The following is an 18,009-nucleotide window of genomic DNA, read 5'->3' on the forward strand; positions in this document are numbered from 1 at the left end:
TATTTAACTATTTGTCCTCAAAGTCAGTCACTTCCACACTCTATAAGTTATAGACAAAACACAAATTGGATTTAAATATCCTTAAACCATAGGGGTTAGCTATCTATGTCCTTGATGATTCCTAAAAATATGAAAAATTAAATCCAGAAGGGAAGAAATGTATCTTTATAAGATACTTTTTTAAGCAATCAAAAGGTTATGTCTTCATAGATAAAAAAAAAACAAGATGAAATAGTGACTAAAATTGAATCTAGAAATGCCACGTTTTGTAAAAATCCTAATCTAACCTAATCCTTGAGAGTAGGTGAGTTAAATAAGCTAACCCACCAACTCATTTATTATTTAATTTTTTTCATGAATTTTTTTTTAAAAATACACATAAATAATGAGTTTCAATTTAATATTCCTTTATGATTCATTCTAGATAAACCAAAATTTTAATATATAATATTTGTACAAAATATATAAATTGATCATGCTAAGTATGTCATGTCCAATATAGTTTATACTCAAATTTTCACCTTTTTCCTTCTTTTAATTTTCTTATAAATTATATAGGTTAAATAGAATAACTTTAACCCAACAAGGTTAACCCACATGGTTTATGGGGTTATGTAATGTCTGCCTTAACATTACGAGGATAACATGCTTACATGCCGTTGTGATAATCAGGATTAAATAAAATCTCAAGTAAAAGTTATAACAATCTAAGAGTTTAAAAAAGTAATTAGTTTAAAATAATGAAATCCTAAGAAAATCCTTTTAAAATATATTGTTTGAGCTCAAACTATAGTTTAAAATCAATCTAATATAATAACGAAAGCATGAAAACTATAAGTATGTGAAAAAAAAGATAATATAATCTAAAAAATTTTCAAAAACTAGTTCGTCTGCCACAGCAGATGGCACAAAGGCAGAGTTCTTCAATGAGCACCACGACACAACTGCTATGCACCATGGTGTGCATCTACTATCATGACAGTAAATCGTTATCATGACAACACTCTAAACTTCCAGAGCACATTATTTTGTCATCCAATGTCCAATTTGAGTAGTTTAAGTGTCCACACAAAGCTCTTCAAGCCCTCTAACTAATGGCACTAGTCTCACACTCAAATAATCATCCCTTAAAAAGATGGACACCTAAACCTATAATAATTTATTTTCACCTCAAAACATATTCAAAGGTGTCTAACTTACAAAACCAAATACCATTACCTCTGGAATCACTTTGATCACCTCAAATGGATCACACACAATGCACATGGCCATTCATATCACACAAATAATCAAACATACCCAAAATGATCACTAAACCCCCAATTTATAATAACAGAAAGAGGTGGATAAAACTTAACACAAATATTATTTTGATCATTTCCACACATAAATCATCACAATTATATCACTTGTAATTGTATTTTGGCTGAACACACTCATTCAATCACAATAGCATCAATCTTAAGCCAAGATGCACACCCATTTCACATATGCTCACACAAGTGATAACAAAACAATATCATGTTCCTAAGTTAGTATAATATTTATGGCATATTCATTACAAATCAAAATGACAAGGAGAAGAGCTACACAAATAAGCTCTTTACTCTTCAGTTGCCCCTTCCTTCCTCTTGCCCCTATAGGAGCCCTTACTTGTAAAATATAACCATAAGGTGAGATAAACATCTCAGTAATAAAATAATTCACTACTATTAATTAACATACACAACCATATGGGAGTAAAGCTTTCATACACCAAAATATACTTTTATCATGGTTCAAGATAATCTTTTTCATAATCAATGTTCATTTCTATTCTAAAATGTTCATTTTACCATTTGAGCCTCCATTCATCCCAATTGAAAACATAGGCTCTTAGGCCAAGTACACACTCACAATGGCTCGAGCACTCCTTTATTAGTAGGATCACCTAGCCAAAGGTGTTCTATCCCACTTCCAGACTATGATCTCTCCCTATCACATACAAATCGAGGTGTCATTACTCTAACACTATATCACTGATGCTAAGGAGCATCACTCTCCAACGTCGTATCTTGTATGGATACTAAGGATAAAAATCTCCAACACCATGCCTCACTAGACACTAAGTAGATGCATGCCATATTTGTTGAAAATTATACCCTAGGGCTAATCATTATACTATTCACACTATTATTTAATAAATTTTTCTTTTATTACCATATCAATTGCATGTTCAATATGATAATTGTATCCTTGGACAAACTATAGTGATTGTCCTAAATGTCCTTGGTCGATCATCTTTGAGGAATTATAAATGAAACAAGACTAATATGACTTTGATTAATTATAGAGATATAAATTAAAGTCATAGGCACTTGAAAGAGTATAAGGTGTTGGACTGACCTACTATGAGAAAGCTACATGGTACAAGTCATAAGCTTATATCATATGTAACTATATCACTAAGCCCTTTAACCTAAGATCATCATGGATTCCTTCATGATGACCACTAAACTTTGACCTAGTCAAGAGTCACCTTTGACTGAGTGATCATAAAGGCTATGATTAAGTTTAGTGATATTCATGCAAAGGAATATGAGTTGTCAAGATGGAATTTGTCTCTCACATTAAGTGAGAGATATTATTGGGCCCCTCGATGAGTAAGACTGAGAAAATGTATGGCCATACTATAATGAAAAGGATTTTTTCATTGCTACTATCAGTCTACTCAGAGATTGAGAAAGTAATTGCCAGGTAAAGGAGAATGACAATTACATGTCTCATATTTGACCAAAATATTGCTCGACAAAAAGGATGTAATATGGTTGCATGATAGGTTATATTGGATGATCAATCCTCATGTGAATTGAGTAGTTGCAATGTCTTGCTAGAGGCCACTTGTGACTTGTGGGCTAATAGCGTAATTAGCTTACTTTTAATTTCATATGGGCCTATGGGGTCAAACACATGAACAGTCCAACTCAAGCTACAATGTTTAAGTTCATTGAATCTAGAATATATTTAGATTCAATGAATGTAATATAGGGTGAATGAATATATATATATATATATGAATATTTATTTGATAAATATTTATATATATATATTTATATTTATATAAAATTTTAAATATAATTATATATATATATATATATTTTGAAATACTTATATATATATATATATTCATATGTGTGTGTGTGTATCAAATATATATTTATATATGATATATGTATATGATATATAAAATTAAATATAATATATATATATTCAAAAATATATATGTATATATATTCGTATATATATAATATAATATGTATATGTGACCCTTCTATCAACATAAATATTCTGGATTAACCTGTCGACAAATAAAGAAGGAGATGAAAGAAGACTAGTTAACAAAACACAAAGTAGTGGAAGACACATTCAAAAAGCCTAAAAGCTAAAAAGTAGTCTAAAGCTATATTGTCTCCTTACTTTTTCATTTTGTCAAAAGTAATTTTATTTTCTTATAATAATTAGGGTTACTTTTTATCAAAAACTAACTACAGTCATGTAACCAGGGTTGGAATGCCAACTCTATATAAAGCCATGTAATCTCTAAGGCAACACATAATGAGAACCTTAGAGCTTCCTTGAGCACTTGAGTTCTTTGCCTCCATCCTTGTAACCTTACCTTCTCACTATTAATAAAAGTATTTGTTTCAATTATTTTCTCCTTTGCAAGTATTGAAGATTAACAGGTATGGCTAAGTAATTTCTTTTTTAGGGATTAAAGGGGATTATTATCTGGTGCTTAACAAAGTTTTGGATTTCCGCAATGATCCTATAAGAGGAATTACTAGTTATGTATTGCTATGGCTATGCCTCCAGTAGGAAACGAAGGAAGGCTATGTTGTACTGGTCTGAAGGAAGTGGTTCTATGAAAGGTCTATAGTCAGGCTTGAGAGACTGTTGGCTTGTTAATCTTAGTATGAAAGAGGACTAAGAACTTTTCATGTTCTGTTATGATCTAGATCAGTATCGATTAAACCTTGTAGCAATATATAGTTGGCTATTTTATTTATGGTATCAGAGCACAAGGTCAAAATGATGTTAAGAGGAAGATAATATGAACTTCTTAATCCCTAAAGTTTATTATTGTTTTACTCAGTTACCTGTTTTCCTACTTTCCCTACCTGCTTACTTGCTTTCTTTAACTATTGCTTTAATTAGTTTGAATATTTTGATAGTAGTTGGCTGATGGTATGCAATTAGGCGAATAGTTCTTCAAATAATTCATACAGTTATGTTGTCTATATTTTTGAATTGGCTAATAGAACAAGATTTAGAAAATTTAGAAACAAGAATGGGATTAATATTGGCAATTAATGAATATATAGGAAGAGAAAGTAAAATATATTATTCAACACCAATAAGACAAAGAAATACTAGAAAATTTTTAATCTTTCTAAGTATTTGCTTTTCAATTATACAAATATTAGAAGAGGTTTCCCCATGAATATTATAAAAAAAATTGAACCAAAAATGTATGAAGTAGAACAAAATAAGATTCCAAAAAGTTCTTATATACCACTAGAAAATTTATCATGTATTTTAGTACCTTTCTTATTAGGAGGAGAAGGAGATAGTATAAGTAATTAAGCAAATTAGACAAATATATTTTTAATGAAACAATTAGGTTGTTATATAAATGAAAATATAAATGATTTAGAACATCTATTTAATGAAAAATAATATAATAAATATGTTACCAGAAGAAGTACAAATAATGTTATAAAAAGAAAATCCTAGAGAAAAAATAAAAAGACTTAAAGAATATGCTAAACCTTTAGAGCAAAAAGTATATAAAATAAAGACAGATTGTAATGAAAAATTAGATGAAATAAAACATGATACAGAAAGACTTAGAATTGAACAAAGTATGATAAGTCACAATATTTATAGAATAATAAAATATTTAGGAATAGACCCCTCATAGTAAAGTAGAAGAAAAATGGTCTTAGGTAAATATGATAAGAATAGTTGAAGATGAACATATGACTGAAGAAAAAATAAAAAAACAAGACAAGCATGAGAATATAAAACAAACAAGAATAGAAACAGAAAAATAAGAAAAGGTCAGGAAATAATGAATAATAATATATGGTTCATACATGCACAAATATAAAAATTAGAATTACAAATATTTGATAGAGAAAATGGAACTAATTATGTAAAGAAAAAAGAAAAAGAAATAAAACAAAAATTAGAAATAGAAGTAGAAAGAGAATTAAGAGGAGAAAATGAAATAGATGAAGAAGAATGGGAGAGTGTAAATAGAGTTGCAGAAATAATGTTAGGAAATTATAATTATAAACCTAGAAAAAAAACTCAACAAAAACCACAACAAAGTATAAAAATAAATATGGCTCAAGCAATAGATGAAATAAAAGATGAAATAGAAAATCAATCAGAAGAATTAGAAATGGAGTTACAAAAATTATTAATAAATGAAGAAAATGAAGAAAGAGAAGAATTAGAAAAAATAAAACAAGAATACAAACATTTGATAAATAATAATTATGATGAAGGATTTATAAATATGCAAAATTCACAATTAGTAATTCATGAACAGTAACCCTATGAAGTACCTCAAAACTTTATATCACCGAATTTAGATGATCCATTTTATAATAATAGAAATATAGAATTCAATAGAATATCTAAAGAACTAAGAGATACAAGAATGTTAGAACAAGATGAACATTTATCAAATTATGAAACAAACTTTGTAAAATCAAATAAAACAGATTGTAACAATATACCTTTTCAAGCTACATTTAATATAACAAAAAATAATGAATTTATACCAACACCATTAGCACAATATGAAAGTAAACAAATATCAAATTCAGAAATTTGGTTAGATTTAGATTGTAAATTAGATAATAATAAAAATAATAGATGAATGGGTAAAAGCAACACTAATAGCATTAATAGAAAAAAATATAGATATACAAGCGGCATCTATGTTAATAGAAGCTACTTTTATTGAAAATGTTCAAAAATGGTGAATGAATAAATCTCATGAATTTAGAGAAAATTTTAAAAAATCAAATAGAAGCTATGGAAATAGAAGAGAATATTATGCAATGATTATACAAAAATATGAAAAAGCATTAGTAAATGAATTTATAGGAATAACACCAGATATAAATGAAATAAGTAAAAATAAGGATGCCATAAAAATATTACATGAAATAGAATTATGCTCACTAGAATCAGAATATTTAAATGCTTTTATATGTGAATATAAAAAATACTATTATGAAGCAAGATTAAAAGATTTAAAAGAAGAAAGATTCTATTTAGATTTATTTTATAGAAAACTATCAAAATTATTATCAGATACAATATTAGATGATTATTATAATACTTATCAAATAACTTCACAAGGAGAAGAAATAATAGATGATATAAGACAAGGTCCAATAAATATTTTAAATAAAGTAGATACCATGGGAAGAAGAGAATTATTTTTAAAAAAATATATAGCTGATAAATGTAAAACTACATGAAGAAATATAAAATATTATAAAACTAATAAAACTATATTGAGATGTGGAGAAGTAATGAAAGGACATAAATGAGGATGTAAATCAGAAAAATATGAAAGAAAAAAGAAGAAAATAAAATTGAAAATAAAATTTTAAAAATATCCTAAACAAAAATATTATAAAAAATATAGTAAATATAAACCAAGAAAATTCTTTAAAAGAAAAGGAAAAAGGAGAATAAATTATAATAAAAAACCTAAGAAATGTAAATGTTATAATTGTAGAGAATTAGGACATATATTACCAAACTATCCAAGTAAAAGGATAAGAAAATTATAAAATAATGAAAGAAGCATATTGAGAAAATTTAGAACCTACAGGATATGATGAAGAATTATCTAAAATAAAAAATAAATTAAATAATTTAGATACAGAAATTTATAAATTAAAAATAATTAGTAAAATTGAAATTGAATCAGAAGAAGAAATGAGTTATATATATATGATAAATAGTTTAGAAGATGAATCTAAAAGTGGTAATCAAAATGAATATGATGAATATAAAGAGGTTGTAAGAGCAGAAGAAGGAATAGTTTAAAAAAGGATGACATTTAACCAAAAATAATATGAAAAGATAAGAGATACAAAATTAAATTTAAAACATGAAAAATTAAAAAAATAAAAGTTTTATGAATAAAGTAGGAAAACTTATAAAATTAAAAAAATAAGAAAATATGCATATATAGTATTAGAAAAGAAACACCCTATAGAATCAACATAAACAGAAGGAGTGTTAAGAATATTATTAATAAGCAAAGCCTTAATAGATGCTGAAATTAATAAATTATCATTTAAGAATGAAGTAATAGAAATATATATTATTGGTGTATAATTATTAGTATAAGCTTATTTTCAAAAAGGAAGAAACTCACCAATAGAATTACTAATAACTGATGGAAGAATAATAAGTAGTGTGGAAGATAGTATTTTAAGAATATTAACTGAAAACCTAATATATCAAAAACTAAAATTTACAGTAAATACTAACTTTTGCATTTCAAAAGCGGATGAAAATATGAATAAAACCCTACTAATATATCATAAATTAGGAGGAATAAAATTATTATCAGGATCAAGAACCATAAGTATAACTGTTATGATAGGACTAGTATTTACAAATGAACATAAAATTTGTAAGAGAAATAAAGGCAAATTAACAATTGACAAATATTTTATGCTTGTATTACAAGAAATTGAATTAGATCCAACAAGAATAATAATACTTGAACAACTAAGATTAGAATTAGATAATACAATAGGATATTATAAAAATAAAAATAATTCAAGATTAATAACCAATGATAATGTAGGACAAAGATCATTAAGAATTAGTACACCAACATTAAATATTAATATAAATCAACCTACTAGAAGGAGTTTTAGTTTAGAACTAAGACCTAACACAAGTGGAGGAATATATAGAGAAGAAAGATTACTGTTAAGATCAAGAAGTGAAAACTCTATAATTTCAAACTTAGAATCATTAAGACCTGAAACACTAATAGAAAATGATAATTATATATTAATAGAAGTTAAACAAGAAGCAAATTGGATAGAAATAATGGCATTAGTAGATCCAAGAAAAGAAAAAAGTACAATACAATTAAATTTTATAAATAATAATTTAGAAGTAACAAATGAAGGAAATAGAACAATTTCATCTATAAGAATAAATCAAAGAGATGTTATAACTGTAAAATTTTAGGTAATAAATAATAATAATAATCAATGTAAAATAATCTTAGGCAATGACTTCTTAGAACAAGTAAAATCATGGAGAATATAAAAAGAAAGAATCATGATAAATATTAATAATCAAATAATAGTAATTCAAAAAATAAAATTGGTATGACAAAATTATATTACATATTGATAAAGTTTAATTATCAAAAATATAGATCAAGAAAATATCATGCTCTAGTAGATACAGGAGCTAATATCTCAGTAGCAAAAGTAAATGTATTACAAGATGAATTATGAAAAAAGAAAAAGAAAATATTAAGAATGCAAGGAGTAGAACAAGAAATTAATTGTATTGAATTAGAAGCAAGAAATATTATGATACAAAGAGGAGAATATGAATTAAAAATTAAGAAAATTAAATCAATATAATGATAATTCATGTGATGTAATATTAGGAATAGATTTTATTAAATAATATTATCCTTTACATTGTTTGAAAAAGCAATAATACTGACAACACCTTGTAAACACCAAGCATGGGAAGTAAGAGTGACTAAACCTTATAGTAGAAGAGATAAAAAATTTTAAAAGAAAACAGAAGAATATGAAGTAAAATTTTTATCAAATAAAAAACCTTTGTATAATAATGAAGTTATAAATTCAGTAAAAGTGTTGAACACTGCAAAAGAAATAAAAACTATTAAACAAAGACTATTAGAAAATTATAGTGATAATCCTTTAATACATTGGAAAAAATCTAAGCCTTTAACAAAAATAGAATTAAAAGATTATAGTAAAGAAATAAATTGTAAACCTTACCCATGGACAGAAAATGATAAAAAAAAGTTCATAATGCATATTAATGAAATGAAATAATATGATTTAATAAGAGAAAGTAAATCTGAATATTCATCACTTGCTATGATTATAGTAAAACATAGTAAAGAAAAAATAGAAAAATTAAGATTAGTTATAAATTATAAAAAACTAAATGAATTAGCTATAAGAAATAGATATCCAATACCAAAAATAGATTTGTTATTTAATTTAATAAGAGAAAAAATATATATTTAGTAAATTTGATTGTAAATCAGGATTTTTTTAAATAAAATTAGAAGAAGAGAGTAAAAAATATACTGCTTTTAGTACATTAGAAGGATTGTATGAATGGAATGTATTACCTATAGGATTTTATAATAGCCCTAGTATATTTCAAGAGTATGTGACAAAATTATTGTTACCAATAAAAGATTTTGCTATAATATACATAGATGATATTTTAATATTATCAAAAGATAAAGAAGAATATAAAAAATACTTAGAGAAATTTATAGATCTTATAGAAGAAAAAGAATTAAATATATTACATAAAAAAGTTGAATTAAGAAAAGAAAGAATAGGATTCTTAAGACAATACATAACAGATAGTGGAATAGAGTTACATGAACATATTAGTAAGAAAATATTGAAATTTGATGAAATTAAAAATATAAAAAGAACTTCAATCATTTTCAGGATTAGTAAATCAGGCCAGAAATTATATTCCAAACTTATGAAAATTAACAACAAAAATAAGTAAATTAGCTGAAGAAAAAACAGTATAGATATGGGATAAAGAACAAGAAAAAAATAGTAAATCAGATAAAAACTTTATGTCAAAACCTACCTAAATTAACTATCCCAGTAAACAATAATGTAATATGGATAATATATACAGATGCTAGTAAAAATTATTGAGGAGCAGCTTTATATTACATTAATGAAAAAGAAGTAATAACTAGATATGCAAGTGAAAAATTTAATGATTCTCAGATTAGATATCATTCTAATTGGAAAGAGTTTTTAGCAATAATAAAAGCTATACAAAGGTTTGAATTATTTATTATTAATACTAGATTTATTATAAGAACTGATAATACTCAAGTAAAGCATTGGTTGAATAAAGGAATAAAAACAACTCAATTATGTCATAAAATGTTAATTAAATGGCAATCTAATATGTCTTATTATGATTATGAAATTGAATATATTAAAGAAAAAAATAATCTTGTTGCTGATTATCTGTCCAGATGGAGCCAAATAGAAGAGCAACAAGTATGATGACAAATAGTAGTGGTGGTAGTTCACTAACAGGACCAATAATGACCCTACTAGACCAAGTAATTATGAAGGTAAATATTCTGGAGATGAATATGAGCCTTCTTGCTGGACAACTAAATAACAGTATGCAATCATTATCTAAAACAGTAGCTCATCTCAGAAATGAGGTGAATTTGTTGACAAGTAAAGTGGAGACCTTAAAGAAATCTAAGAAACCATTATCCCAATCCCTTAAAAGACAAATAAAACAAGTAATTGAGTCATCTACTCAAACTCCTGAATCATTATTCCAGCCTTATAGTCCAATTAAATCTGGCCCAATAATACGTTTCACTGAAATAGTTAAAGAAGCCTAAAAGTCTAAAGCCAAAATAGTGATAAGAACACCTCAAAATAGTGCATCCACTTCTACCTCTTCTAGGAGAAGTCCAAGCCCAGTAACTTTACCATCCTTTAAGACCTTAGACCAATATAATTATTTCAAACTCCTCATTAATAAGACCAATCATTTCCTTCTTCCTAACACCAATAATATTAAATATGTTTCCCATTATTCCTTCAATAAAGTTATTATTTATCTAAACATTAATCATGAACTTGTAAAAACCCTTTTCAGTTATGGCCTTATCCACTCAATATATCCTTCTAATGATATGTTTGAAATATCAAAACTTTTAGAGTCTATCAAAGAAGCCGCCAAACTTTATTTTAGAATAATAACTCAATACCGAGTCTTTATTCGGTGTTACTCAACAATAGCTAAAATAACTCCTAACAAATTTTATCCTCCAATTAATCTGATTAAGTTTGGAACAATAAGAAGACTATTTAAGTATGACCAAGAAGAAAAAGAAGATATGAGAGAATATCATGTTAGTTTTATAATTTGAATTTATAAGATAAGTTTGAATTAGATGTGATATTATGGATTAAATTTATGAGATAAATTTAATTATATTTTTGTGGGCCTTTTAAGTGAAAGATGAAAACCCTTATCTACATACTATATATAGATAAGGATGTCCTTTATAAAGGATAAGAGAGTTAAAAAAGTTCTGACGGAAAAAATATTTTGAGAGTCATGAAACACCCTATAGAAAGGAAAAATAATATTCAAAGAAGAACGAATGCTGAGAGTGCTAGCACACTGTTTGAGTTAGAGAGTTGTTCGTGTAAATACTAATAGAGGAAGTAGATCTACGTTGTCAACTTCTGAGATTCAAACTCTTAAAGAGAACGTGTGCCAAGTTTAAAAAAATTAAAAGGTAACTCTTCTATATACCTTGACTTAAATGAGTTCGTTCAGTCCATATTAGGATAGGGACTTTAAAATTTTAATCTTCTACTGCGCATCCTTATTCAACAATATGGACTTCCACTACTCCTTTCAACGGGTGAACTCCCACCCCTTACATGATCATGCTCACATATCTCATACCAAACTCATATACATATCCAATTCTCACTATAATCATATAAAACTTTCATAAAAATTCACCGTTTTGAAATTGTTTCACTTGTACAAAATCATATGTCGCAATATGCCATGTTATCAAATTACAAGTAGCAAACATACATATTTACTTACAAACAGTTAAGCAATATAATCAAATAATATAAATTATTTCGTTATCTCAATGCTTTGTCACACAAAAGGGTTACTATGACTCAATGCTAGCTCCACCCATTCTATATGCCTGATAAAGCTCGAGTAATATTCAATCTATACAATCAAGTGATAATGATCAATTATCACTCTAGATAAACCTTGAATTCACTAGGTTTTAAATACTCATAACACTCAAATTCTTTATCTAACAACATCAACCATTTCCAAACACTCTAACCATCTTATTAAATATTTCAACATATCAAAATCACCATCCAATAATCCACATTATCTAAAAACTCTCAAATTATGCTTAGGGTTCATCCAAACACTCAATAAAATTTCCAATTCACTATAAAACTCACAAACCTAGGGTTAGAGGCTTGATTTAAATCCTCAAAACCTTAAATAAGTCAATGGGTTCAGTCTAAACTTAAGAAAACTGATATCAAAGCCCCCATTGCACCAAAAATCAGAATTTTCACATAATGAGGGAGAGGGAGAAGAAAGAAAAGCTTACCTATTGTATATCAAGCTTGTAAGGCCTCCAAAATCACATTGGAAGCAAGCCTTAGTAGCCACAAACTCCTTTCTATCACTCCTCTCACATTCACCCTTTCCTCTTTTCTAATTTTCAGTCTAGTTTGCAAATTTGATAAGTGTAGATTTTACACATGCACCATAGTACATTGACACATTCGTTGCAATGTATGGCATAGAGAGCCTCGCCACAATTTAAACTATCCTCTGTGCCATGGCCCGCTTGAATTTTGACCTAGCCTTCTTCTAAGGCTATCCAAGGATCTAAAAACTATATTAGTCTTTTAGAAATATCATTAATTAATAAGTTATCTGATTTAACCAAAATACCCTTAGAAACATTGATAATTCCTAGCTTAGAAACCTAGGATGTTACAGGTTATATGGTCTAAGCCAGAAAAAACTCATTTTTATTCTTGTCAATTTTTTCCTTCTCAACCTAACCCTTATGACAGGTTGTTCAAGCAAATCCACATAATCCAACCCATATTCTTGGCACTAAACACAGGAGCAAAATAATACAGAACAAAATCATATACTTGAATCATCATAGTATGCTAATCTAGGTGGGAGCTCTGTAAGGTCTTTGAGAAGACCTAAATAGAATAAAAATTCACAAGAGATCCTACTTTAGAGAAGTAATAGAGAGAGTGTACATAAAAGGCACTTCTAAATTGAGGGTGAAACACTAATGGTAACTCCACAAGATGATGATGAGCTGTGCTTTGTAAATGAAGCTTTGTTAAGACATGCAAAGGCTAAATGGAAGAAGAAATGGATTCAATGAGGACTAATCAAATATGAAAATTAGCTAATTTACCATATGGCCGAAAGGCTATTGGGAATAATTGGGTTCTCAAAATTTAAAAAAAATAGTGAATTAAGAAATTGATAAATAAAAGGCTCATTTAGTTGCAAAAGGGTATACACAATAAGAGGGAATAGATTATGATTTATGAGGATACTTTTTCTCCTGTTATGTGCTTCAATTCTATCAAATTAATTCTATCAATAGTAAATAATTTGGATTTAAAGTCATACCATGGAGATGTAAAAACCATTTTTTAAACGGTGATCTAAATCAAGAAATATATATATATATATATGCAATAGCCGTTAGGTTTCATTGAAAAAGGAAAAGAATATAAAGTTTATAAACTCAATAGATAAATTTATGGACTAAAACAATTATACAAACAGTGGTATTTGAGGTTTCACAAAGTGATAACCTCATATAACTTTTAAATGATTAAGAAAGATCATTATGCTTACAACAAAAGGTTCAAGGAAAACGTAATATTATACCTTTATGTGGATAATATTCTATTAGCATGAAATAGTCTGGATTCGATAATCACTATTAAAGAATGGCTTTGATAAATTTTGAGATGAAAGACACAGGTGAAGTAAAATATATTCTTGGAGTTAAAATATAAAAGGATTGTTCTAAGAAGCTCCTTTCTCTTTCACAAGAGAATTAAATAAGGAAAATTCTTGTGCACTTTAATATGAAAGACTATAAATCTATGGATACACCAGTAGCTTTAAGTGTAAATTTTGAGATGAAGGATATAAGTGAATTAAAATATATTCTTGGAGTTAAAATATAAAAGGATTGTTCTAAGAAGCTCCTTTCTCTTTCACAAGAGAATTATATAAAGAAAATTCTTGTGCACTTTAATATGAAAGATTATAAATCTATAGATACACTAATAGCTTTAAGTGTGAAGCTTAGTCCTGATATGGTCCTAAAACTGAAAAAACTAGAAAGACTATGGAAAGAGTTCCATAAGCCAATGTAATCAGAAGTCTGATGCACACAATAATGTGTACAAGACTAAACATTTGTTATGCTATAGGAATTGTGTGTTGCTACTAGTCCAATCCCAATGAGGAACATTGGGGGGATGTGAATAGGATCTTAAAGTACTTGAAGAGTACTATTGATTATGAATTGTGTGACTAAGGGAGAAATCTATGCCTGATAGGATACTCTAATAGGGATTTGGGTGTAGATAAAAATGAATGGAGATCAACTTCAAGCTATATTTTCTTACTAAACAATAGAGCTATTTATTGAAGTAGCAAGAAGCAAACATGTATTGCCCTATATTCTATGAAAGCTGAGTTTGTAACATGTACTACAACAGTGCAAGAGGCTATATAGTTGAAGAGATTTTTGAAATATCTTGGGTTTGGAAATGAAAGTACATATCTAGTGTTATAATGTGACAACATTGCAGCCATAGTTTATACTAAAGATCCTAAGTACCATAGCAAAACCAAATATATAAACATCAAGTTCAATTTTATAAGGGATTATATAGTGCAAAAAGTTATACTGTGCAATGCATTTTTATGAAATGTATGATAGTAGATCCCCTAACAAAACCCATAGCTAAGGAGACATTTATGAAATATGTAAAGGCTATTGGCATGTCTAGATTGTGAAGAGACAAACTTGATGTAATATCTTAGTTATATTAATGAAAATTATTTATGTTTTCATTGCTTCCATGTGTGTGTGCATGATGTTGGACACAACAATTTATGACATTATGTTTAGTTAAGTTTTGATGATAAATATAGATTAGTTAATTGTATCTATACTATTGTTTCATATATATAGTAATTAACTATAACTATAGAACAAGTACTTTAACGTGTTTTTACCTATATTATTCTATATTATATAAGATTCAAAAACTTATTTATGTGCATAAAAGTTATTTTTATACTATCACATTTTCCTTTATCTTAAAGTGATTATATATCCAAGATTGTTTAAAATTTTATAACTATGACTTTTCATATGCATAAGAATAAATATGCATAGTGATACTTTCATAACTTTAATACATGCATATTGAAACTTGAAATAACCACTTTATTCATGTCATATCATTGAATGTTGTCCGAAGTAAATAGGAGAGTGAGCAAGAAAAGAAAAAAACTGAAGTCATCATTAACATGCCTCATTCAAAATGAGAGAACATGAAGTAAAGGATGATCTAAGAGGAGTTTAAAGAGAATAAAAACATTCATACAAGCTTGGATGCATTATAGCCTTGGAATTGATAGGTATAATATTCTTATGCTAGAATCTGTATGTTAAACTTATTGATATATTATATATACAATATTAGCTCAAGATATTTTAAATCAAAACATGTATTTCAATTATTTAAAGAAATAGTGAGATATAATTTTCTATAATCATGCTTTTTATCTTTGATCATATATATATATATATCTCACAAGCTTTAAAATGTTTTGATACTAACTCCATAAGATTTTCAAATTTATTTTCTATTTACTCAAAATAAAGTTAAGTTGAAAAAGTTATGAATACTTGAAGTTTAAGCTTTGAAATGAGAATTATGCAGAAAATAAAATTTGACCTTTGGTCACATTTTTAGTCATATCTCTCATTATATAAATTCTTTTAATGTGAAATATATCTCATTTGAAAATATACTCCAACATCTTTCAATGATAGTTAATTTATTCAAAATGGTATTTCATTGAGAAATATATGACTTTTAGAATTTGAGTGATGGGATATTGATTCTGCGTATTAGTTATTTTTGAAATTTGATCACTATTTTTAATCATATATCAAAAAATACATTGAATTTAATTATGAACCTTATTTTATTGAAAACTATACTTCAAGGGCTTTTCAATAATATATAATTTGCTAAACTTGGAGTTATATTGAGTAAGTTATAGCTTTTAGAAGTTCTATTCCATAATGCCCCTCATATACATGGGTATGAGAATGGTCACATGTGTGTTTCAGCCTTAGTAAGTCTAATTCAAGCTTATGTTAAAACTAAATGGTCATGCGTATGTTTGAGCTTTAATGAGAATGGTCACACATGTGTTTTAACCTTAGTGAGTCCAATTCAAGCTTATGTTGAAATTGAAACTCATTTGAATTAGACTTAAGAATTGAAGCTCAACACTGTGATGCAATCCGCGCTTGATGCAGAAAGGGTCGATATGTGTTTTGGCTGACAGTGTAGGCAAGTGTCTTGGACATACTTTTGTGATCTAATTTATACTTGAGTAACTTAGTTGTACATGCTTAAATTGTCCCTTAGTGTCAACTCAAAGTGTGCTTAAGATGTAATCCACACGTAACTCAAGATTAAACCACACTTGAATGGGTTCCAGTACTCAAAAACTTTTTTGAGTCTAACTTAGAGAGCCTTAAGCTTAAACAAGCCAAATCAACCTTGTTTTCAAAAGTGAGTCAAGCATATTTCACATTACAATGAATGCAAAATTCAATCTATGCTTAATTCCATGCTTACCCATGTGTGTTTCAGCTTATAAAGAAGTATGGTGCTTTTGATCTCCAAAACACATAAGTCTCATTATAGCCTAATGCTTAATTTAGTTTTAGAATGTGTTTGGTTTGAGGGAGGGAAGGGGAGGGATTTTAATGGAGGGGAGGGAAGGGGTTTGATATTACATTGTTTGGTTTAGGAGGGGAGAGAAAGAAAAATAATTACATATAAACAATTTTATCCTCATTTTATTAGTGTTTAGGTATTGGAGAAATGTATTTGTATTTTTTGAACTTATCATGGAGGGCATGTTGGTTAGGGTATGAAAAATTTTATCCCTTCCCTCCCAATCCCCCAACTTGGAGAAGAGGGTTTGGAAGGGAAAAGAGGGGAGATTTTTTTAAAATTCCCCTCTCGTCCCCTCTATTTTTTCAAACCAAATGAGGGGACCCCTCCTCTTTATTTAGTTTGAAAAAAAAATGGAAGGGAACAAAGGAAAAATTTTAAAAATCTCCTCCCCTCCCCTCCAAATAGGGGGATTGACATGGGAGGGGTATAATTTTATTATATAATGATCAAAATGCCCCTTCTTTTAATTGCTATTGTATCTTTTTAAACAAGTTTAATAAATGCAGATTTTTAATAATATATTTAACAATGATAATTATTATATATATTTATAATTACATGTTAAAAACATTTATAATTATATTTTATTAGGAAAAACAATTTTAAGAATATAAGGGTAAAATTATCTATATATAATTATTTTTCCTCCCCTCCCCTTCTGAATCAAACAAGATAATATTAAAATCCTCTCCCCCTTTCTATTAAAATCCCTCCCATTCCTTCCCCTTCCCTCGAACCAAACATATCCTAAATGAACTAGACCAAGCATAACAGAAGGGAGTCACAATTCTCCATAATTAGGAAAAAAATAATTTATTGTTACATATGAATATATATATATATATATATATAGAACCTAAGTTGGTTTCACTTCTTAGTATTTATTATAAATTTTCAAACACACATAGCATTAAAAATTATTTCGTCCTAAGGCATTTTTAAGTTTTAACTAAATTACACTCCAATAAATTAGTTAATTTTCTTTAAACTAACCATCTTTCCATATTTTCCTTATTTAATAAGATGACTAATTAAAGATGAAGAGTTGAATGCTTTATTTATTAAGGGTATTTTT

This window comes from Prosopis cineraria, unplaced genomic scaffold (assembly GCF_029017545.1).
Source record: "Prosopis cineraria cultivar Desert tree isolate PC_DT_omini unplaced genomic scaffold, ASM2901754v1 PC2, whole genome shotgun sequence".
Classification (NCBI taxonomy): Eukaryota; Viridiplantae; Streptophyta; class Magnoliopsida; order Fabales; family Fabaceae; genus Prosopis; species Prosopis cineraria.